This window comes from Cynara cardunculus (genome assembly GCF_001531365.2).
Source record: "Cynara cardunculus var. scolymus isolate 2C chromosome LG 15, CcrdV1, whole genome shotgun sequence".
Lineage (NCBI taxonomy): Eukaryota > Viridiplantae > Streptophyta > Magnoliopsida > Asterales > Asteraceae > Cynara > Cynara cardunculus.
Window position 1 is genome coordinate 15,972,434 of NC_037542.1, and position 9,396 is coordinate 15,981,829.

At 29.5% G+C, this 9,396-nt stretch overlaps 1 pseudogene; it reads left to right on the plus strand.

Moving 5' to 3' along the window:
• The first annotated feature begins 7,150 nt into the window (after positions 1-7,150).
• On the plus strand, positions 7,151-8,838 carry LOC112528601 (annotated as a pseudogene).
• Positions 8,839-9,396: the final 558 nt, after the last annotated feature.

The following is a 9,396-nucleotide window of genomic DNA, read 5'->3' on the forward strand; positions in this document are numbered from 1 at the left end:
TTTTAAGAGTTTAAGAGTTTTTAAGAGTTTTAGCAAAATGCTTTATAATATAGTATAGATAATCTTGAATTTAAGTAATATACGTTAATAAAAAAGTATTTCATATATAAAAATAGTTTTTAAAAATTTTATCAAATATTTTATAATATAATATAGATATTCGTTCAACTCACATGTCAGAAAACTAGTATAAGTGGATAGTTCCTGTTGGTCAATACTGAATAGCAACTGCAACTTGACCTTTGGTGCAAATCAAAGATTTAAAGATAAAATGATAGTGGTGCGATCGAAAAACAAAACTAAGTAAATTACAAATTTGGTCCTTGTGGTTTGTTAAAATAACAATTTTTACCCCTACAGTTTTAAAATCACATGATAACCATTATGGATTATAAAAAAATTCAAATTTGATTCCTCTGTTTATTGATTGTTTAAATATTCCTTTAAACAAGAGGCGTTTTGTCTTTAATAAATATGTTTTGTTTGTTGCTCAAGTAAAATCGATTTTATGATTTTGGTCTCTATAATTTATTATTGAATAAAAGAAGAAAAAAAAAAGAAAAACGATGAAATAGTCATTAATTTAATAAAAGTTTAATGGTATTTTATAAAAAAGATCAAATCCGAATATTTTCGTAAATTATGATCATCTTGTAAATTCAAAACTATAAAAAGTAAAAAATTGTTATCTTGACAAGCCACATGTACCAAATTTATACTTTACTCTAAACATTTTTTATATTAAATTTTATCTTTTTATTTTCTTTTAAATACGACAAATTAACAATCTATTGCTTTTATATCAGCAACTAGTTTGCTTTCTCAGATTAGTTTTGATCCACAAAATGGTATCAGAGAGCATGTGGTTACGGTGGTCGGAAGTTATACCAGCAACAAGTACGACCTCGTTCTCGTAATACTCATTTTTTCCGCCATCATATTGGTTGTTTCGTGGTACAAATCTGCTGGGAAGGCTACATTTCCACTGCCGCTGGGACCTCGTGGGTTGCCGGTAATGCATCTCTATATATATAAATGTTACCGCCACTTCGAAGATACACACAAACATCATCACTTTGACGTGATTTCATGTTTTGTGATGGTTGATTGTGTTTAATGGGTTAAAGGTTGTTAGAGTAGAATATATGAGAAGAGAAATGAAAAGGAATGTGTGAAAAATTATGAAATAGGAGGTTGATATTTATAGTGAAATTGGTACTAAAAAAAAACAAATTAAAAAAAGCCTGGATCGTCCCCGGGGACGATCCGATGACGTGGCTCGCCTCAAGTGGAAAAAAAGGAATTTAAAAAAAAAAATTCTAAGAAAAAGGCCGGATCCCCCCCCCCCCCCCACGGATCGCCCCCCAACTAGTACGGATCGCCCCGGGGGAGATCCGTGTGGTTAGTTTTGTAAAACCCCTAAAAACTGGTTATTTTATGTAAATGGGTTGTATAAAGTGGTTATTTTCATTATTTTCCCTTTAGAAAATTTGTTTGAGAACACACTGGCCTTTGTAGCACCCCTTTTATTACACACTAACTCCGATTTTTCGTCAACGCTCACTATCTGTCAATGTAAATTTGTCTTTTTTAAATAAATTAATCAATCATGTTTAAAAAATACTCTTATGTATGTGTATCTATACCTATACTATATATTTTATTCAAAAATAAAATCATTAATGCTTTTTTAAAAACACATAAATTAATCGTATTATAACATCGACAGAGACAAATAATAAAATAGAAAATTAAAATCAAGATGTATCTCGCTGCATTGTGCGGGTACTCTTCTAATTATATTATAAAGCATTTGACAAAAATTCTTAAAAATCATTTTTATACATAAAGTACTGTTTATTGATGCATATTACTTAAATATTCAAGATTACAAGTAAATTGTGCATAAGTACAACTTATTAAAGCTCTATGTTTGAATTTGTGTAATTAACTGCGGATAAGCATAATCAAATAGAGGATAAACATCTCATTTTAAAATATAAAAAATCTAAAATATAATTAGAATAATTATTGAGTTTTATCAGAATACTTAATTATTATATATACTATATTATAAAACATTTGACAAAAACTCTTAAAAACCATTTTTTATACATGAAATATTGTATATTAATACATATTACTTAAAATTCAAGATTACAAGTAAATTATGCACAAGTACAACTTATTGAAACTACATGTTTGAATTCGCATAACTAACTGCGGATAAACATAACCAATTAGAGGATAAACATCTAATTTTAAAATATAAAAAATCTAAAATATAATTAAGATAATTATCGAGTTCTAACAAAAATAATTAACTATTATTTTTATAAGAAAATTATATTATTAAACCAAATATAAATTAATTCGTTATTAAACCTAAATTAAATTATAATAAAAAATTAAATTAAAAAATTACACAAAAAATAAGAATTTTAAATAGTTAATTTAATAAATATTGATATAGTTTTGCCAAATTTTTATGATATCTTCAAATTTATATTTTATTCAAAAATAAAAATATTATCGTTTTTTCAAAATCACATAAGACCATACTATAACATCGATTGAGATAAAGAATAAAATGAAATATTAAAATCAAGATGTATATCACTGCAACGTGCGAGTACTCTTCTACTATATTATAAAGCATTTGACAAAAACTCTTAAAAATCATTTTTTATACATAGAGTACTGTTTATTGATGTATATTACTTAAAATTCAAGATCACAAGTAAATTGTGCGTAAGTACAACTTATTAAAACTTTATTTTCAAATTTATGTAACTAACGATAGATAATAATAATCGGGATAGACATTTCATTTTAAATATAAAAAAATTTAAAATATAATTAAGATAATCATTAGTTATAACAAAATATTTAATTATTATTTTTATAAAAAATTATTGTATCAAATGATAAATAAATTACTTCGTTTTTAAATCTAAATCTAAATTATAAATAAAATATTAAATTAAGGAAATTACACAAAAAACGATAAATTTAAATAGTGAATTTGATACTATTATTGATATCTTTAAAATTTATATTTTATTCAAAAATAAAAACATTATCGCTTTCTTAAAATCACTAAAAACCATATTACATCGACGAAGACAAACAATAAAACGAAATATTAAAATTGAAATACATATCGCTATATGATGCAAGCACCCTTCTAATCTTTATAAAAAAATATATTATAAATCCTAAATTAAGTTAAATTAAATTATAATAAAAAATTTGAATTAAAAAAATATACAAAGAAAAACTTTTAAATAGTTAATTTGATACTAATATTGATATATTTTTTGCAAATTTTATATGATTTTTTCAAATTTATATTATTCAAAAATAAAAACATTATCACTTTCTCAAAACCACATAAAATCGTATTTATATCGATATGGATAAAAAATAAAACGAAACATTGAAATGTAAATGTGTCTCAATGCATTGCACGAGTACCATTCTAGTGTGTGTATGTATATATATATATATAGAGAGAGAGAGAGAGAGAGAGTATTTTTTAAACACGATTAATTAATTAATTTATTTAAAAAGTCAAATTTACATTGATATATATATATATATATATTAATAAAATATAAATACAATAGAGAAATTATAAAAAATGATCATTTTATACATGGTACATTAACAAAATGACCATTTTTAGACATTTTTCTCAAAATAACCACAAAAATCGCCCCTGGAGGGTGATGTTACTTTCTTGGGGGCAATATGGGATTTGAGGTACGGATGAGTCTCATATGCATACCATTTGTGGGACAAAATATGATTCTTTTAACATCTTCATGCAAATCACCCCTAGGACGATTTGGACCTTTATGTTGTCCTATAGCGGAGACTATGACACAATTTTTTGGTTGATTTCACAACTCTATGACGACATGACTAGATATTGGGGGGGAATTTCATTGGTATTTTATTCTTTTTAGGACCAAATGTAATATATCTAACTTTTGTATTATTCTATGTAAAAATGTAGTATTCTAAGTAAAAATGTAGTAATCCAAACACTTCTACTCTCACAACCCTTGAACACAATCTACCATCACAACTTTTAAAAAAGAATTCATATTTGTGTTAATAGTTGTTATGGTATATTGTGTTTAAGGATAAAGATTGTAAGAGTATAAGTGTTTGGAGTACTATATTTTTATTTAGAATGCTATAAGAGTTATATATGGTATATTTGGTCCTAAAAAGACGAGATACCACGTACAATTGGCCCTATGTCTAGCCACATCATTATTGAGTCATCATATCAACTAAAAAGTAGCATCATAAAATGTCTCAACTACATGACAAAATAAAGGTCAAAATCGCCCCCGAGGACGACTTGCATTAGAGTAGAGCGATTTGCATGAAGATGTTAAAAAAATTAGATTTTTGTCCTCCAAATAGTATGCATGTAGGTAGGGCTGTAAACGAACCGAACGAACACGAACGGAGGCTTGTTCATGTTCGTTCGTTTAACTTAACCGAACAAACGAACGAACACGAACGATAAACGAACGAAAATCTTTGTGTTCGTGTTCGTTCGTTTAGAAATAAGGTGTGTTCGTGTTCGTTTATGTTCGTTCGTTAACATGCTAAATGAACGTAAACGAACGAACATAAACGAACGGACTAAACGAACATAAACGAACAGGTTAAACGAACATAAATAAATATTACTTGAATTCAAAGTAAATAAATAAAATATTATATATTAAATTTAATATATAGCGAACGAATATAAACGAACGTAAACGAACGGTAAATGAACTAACGTTCACGAACATAAATGAATGAACGAGACTCTTGTTCATTTTCGTTCGTTTAACTAAACGAACAAAAAAAATTGTTCATGTTCGTTCATTTATTAAATAGACGAACATAAACGAACTTCCCGCCGAACGGTTTGGCTGAACATTCGGTTCGTTTACAGCCATACATGTAGGACCTATCCGTACCCTCAAATCCCAAAATCGCCCCAATAAAGTACAATGGAGGCATTTTTTGTGGTTATTTTGTTATTGTACCATATATAAAGTGGTCATTTTGGACAATTTTTCAATACAATATAATTAAATTAATTTAAACATTGAATTTTGAAATTAATGTTTACATTTTAGTTCACATTAAATTAAAATAAAGAAGTATATATCGTGTAAAGTAGTTAATGAATGTTGTAGTGTGAACCACTTTTAAAAGTGTATGTGAATTGCAGGTGCATAGATGATAATTTCAAAAGTTGATGTGGTATAATTGAAAATATAAATGAATTGCGGGTATCTGAATGATCTAAGTATGGTTTGTGTATACAATAATTGTGACCATTGAGTTTATCATGACTAATTTCTTGCAGTTACAATTTGTCGAGATTAATCTAGGCATAGCCTATGACATTCTTAAAAAAACAGGGGATAAGTATGCATCATGGAGCAAATAATTGCATATGCCCTACCTGAAGTGGAATTATTGACGAATTTGTAAGAAAACCCAATAAATCCAATTCAGGTTTGCTAAATTCATTGATACACAATAATAACAAGGTCGGTTTCATTTGTAAAAATGTATGGTATCAATTTAATTTTCCTCGGGTCAAACTCGTATTGACTTTTCCTTAAGTTAAACTACGACCTTGTTGACCTTTGATTAACCTTAAAAGTACACCCGCTCAGAAAAATTCTTGGATTCACCACTGATTTCATGAATCTTTAATTATGTGCAAAGGAGATGGCTAATAACGTGATGTTCTTTGAATTTACTTTCAAAATCTAAAACAAATTAAACGAGTTATTCCAGTCTCGTAACTAGATATTTCACTTATAATATAACATAATCGTTTATGTGATGTTAAATATTGTATTTGTTTTAATTTAAAGAGAATGAATAATTTTACCATTTAGAATTGAAGAAGATAAGACCATACACAAAACTTGTCTCCCTTATTTTGGCACAGGAGAGATATTTTTATTATAAAAATGACACCATTTTGTTTTTTTTCAATATCAAATCTGATGACACGTGTATGGTCTGTGTTCATCAATCGTCCGTTCTCAATTGGATAGGATCTTCACAAAGATCATGAAATTGAGATCTCTAAGGATCCGGAACGTTTAGAATCGAAGAAGATAAGATCATACACAAGAGATATTTTTATTATAAAATGATACCATTTTGTTTTTTTTTTTCAATATCAAATCTGATGACACGTGTATAGTTTGTGTTCGTCAATGGCCCGTTCTCAATGGGATGGGATCTTCCCAAAGCAAAGATCAAGAGATTGAGTTGTCTAAGGATCCGGAACATTTTCTTGGATATTTTTTTTTCAGGTTTCTTAAGATTAGTCGAGATACATGTAAGATTTAAAATTATGTGTCATGATGGCAAGGTCAGGTTAAGCCTTACACGTCAAGATGAAAATGCTCCATTTTTAAGACATAATATAAAACGATAAATTTATGTGTCATATATATAATTGTATATATAGATATATGTTTTCTATATATTATCTAATCAGGTAATGATAATAAAACATTTACATTCATATAGATTATTATTACAAAAATAAGTTTTTGATTAAATCTTTAAAATAAAACTTAGAAAGGTAATTTTACAAATTTATTTTAACCATGAGTTTCTAACATTTATAAATTTATGAAATTGTGAATGATGTGAATAGTTAAATTTATAAAAGTGTAAAATCTTTAGTTCAGAATATAAAAACACCAAAGATGAAAAATTAAAAAAAAAATTGAAAAAAAATCATGTCTTAAAAAAAACGCACACAATGGCGCGATCCACACCTTACAGAAACGTTATGGAGCATTTTGTAATAGCAGAGACGCGTCTTGCACCATATCATCATAAAGCACGTGGTCTTTTGAAACGCTAGATACATGTAAACTGACCTAAATTTCCATGATAAAAGAAAAACATAAAATAAAGGGGTGATTTGAAAACAAAATCCGACTACAAAAACAAATATTTTTCTTAATTTTAATTTAATTTATTCCTCTTAAATAGAACCACATACTTTTTACTCTATTTTTCTTATAAAAACAACAAAGTATTACTTCATATTTAGCAATTACCTTCATTTCTTAGATTAGTTGTAATTCACAAAATGATATCAAATAGCATCTGGTCATGGTGGTCGCAAGCTACCCGCAACAAATACGACCTAATTCTCGTATTATTCATATTTCCAGTCATCACGTTGGCCGTTTTGTTGTACAAATCTGCTGGGAAGGCTACATTTCCATTGCCTCCGGGACCTCGTGGGTTGCCGGTGGTGGGGTACCTTCCATTTCTAGGTGTAAATCTGCACCATGAATTCACCGAAATGGCTCAACGTTATGGCCCCATTTTCAAGCTCAAGCTCGGAAGCAAGACCCACATCGTCGTCAGCTCTTCAGAACTGGCTGAAGTTGTGGCGCGTGAGAAGGACGACATTTTTGCTAACCGAGACCCTCCGGCAGCCGCCATAGACCTCTCATACGGTGGCCAAAATATTGTCTGGTCCAACAACAACTCGTACTGGCGAAACATGCGTAAAGTTTTGGTGCATGAAGTCCTGAGCAAAAAGAACCTAGAAGCTTCTCAAATTTTCCGGAGAGATGAAGTGAGGAAAACTGTAAAGCGAGTGTATGAAACAATGGGGACGGAGGTGGATTTCGGCCGGATAATGTTCTTGTCGTCACTGAACGTCGTAACGAGCTTGTTGTGGGGGAAAAGTTTGGTTGCCGGAGAAAAAAGTAACGATCTTGGTGTGGAATTACGGGACGTGCTTTCGAAGATAGTGGAGCTTCTGGGAACGGCGAACGTGTCGGACTTTTTTCCGGTGGTGGCGAGATTGGATTTACAGGGCGTGGTGCGAGAAATGAAGCGGCAAAAGATGGTGGTGGAAGGGATTTTCGACAGGATCATTAATGAGAGAATGGCCAGTAAAGTGGAAGAAGCAGGAGAGCAAGAAGGAAGAAAAGATTTCTTGCAGATTTTAATGGAGCTTAAAGAACAAAACACTGAATCATCGTTCAATGTTATCCAAATTAAAGCCCTTTTCATGGTATGTATTTTATCCAACATATTATATATATATATGTGTGTGTGTGTGTGTGACCCTATTTTATTGAAACAGGATATTATACTTGGAGGAACAGATACATCATCTACAATGTTAGAATGGACGATGGCGGAGCTTTTACGACATCCAAATGTAATGAAAAAGATACAAGATGAATTAGAAGAAGTCATAGGTCTAAACAACATCGTCGAAGAATCTCACATCCCAAAATTACCTTATTTAGACGCTGTGATTAAGGAAACGTTTCGATTACATCCTCCACTTCCTTTCTTGATATTGCGTTCTCCAAGTCAATCTTGCGAGGTAGGTGGATACACAGTCCCAAAAGGTTCCAACGTATATCTGAATGTTTGGGCCATACATAGAAATCCTGAATATTGGGAGAATCCCTTGAAATTCACTCCGGAGAGGTTCATAAATCCTAATGGAACAACCAAATTCGATTTCAACGGACATAATTTCAAATACTTCCCATTCGGATATGGGAGAAGAGGTTGTCCTGCAATGCGCTTGAGAGATAAATTGTTGGCGTATCCTTTGGCCTCGTTGTTGCATTCATTTGACTGGACTTTGTCAAAAGACGAAGAGCTTGAGCTTGAAGATAAATTTGGGATTGTCCTGAAGAAAAGAAAACCACTTATGGTTATCCCTTCCCAAAAGGTTACGAGATAAAAACCTCCACATGTAATAAAAATTGTCGGTAGATCAATTGCATGCGTAATCAATTATTGAGCCTTGTGCAAAAAAGAAAACACGAAAATATAGTAGGTACGAATAATGTTAAGGCCTTCTTAATATCACAATTTTTTTGAGTAATGATTTCATAAATTTAATCATTATAGAATATTTATGAACTTATTTTGGCTCGAATTCATCCAATTCGATTTTATTGCCTATTATTTTAGCTAAATACTTTACCCAAAGATATTGTAAATTATAGAAGATAAAATTATACAACAAAATTGTAACGTTTATTTTTGTATTTGAGAAATAATTCTTTTATATATAAAAATAAAATGGCATATTTCTTGCAAATCATAGACCTTATCTTGTCAAGTTTATTTTATTTATATATTAATGGCCCCTCTCTCATTTCTTCCTCTCACGTTGGAATCAATTGTTTGATATAGTTTTTAATTTGAAATTACACTTTACGGTTATTCAATTAATTTATTTTAAGTCACTTATTTTTTTTTTCATTTTTAGTTGTATGTTTTTATAACATTAATATATATAATTATATATTAATTAAAATATATTTAAAAAATACATTTTAATTTTAACAA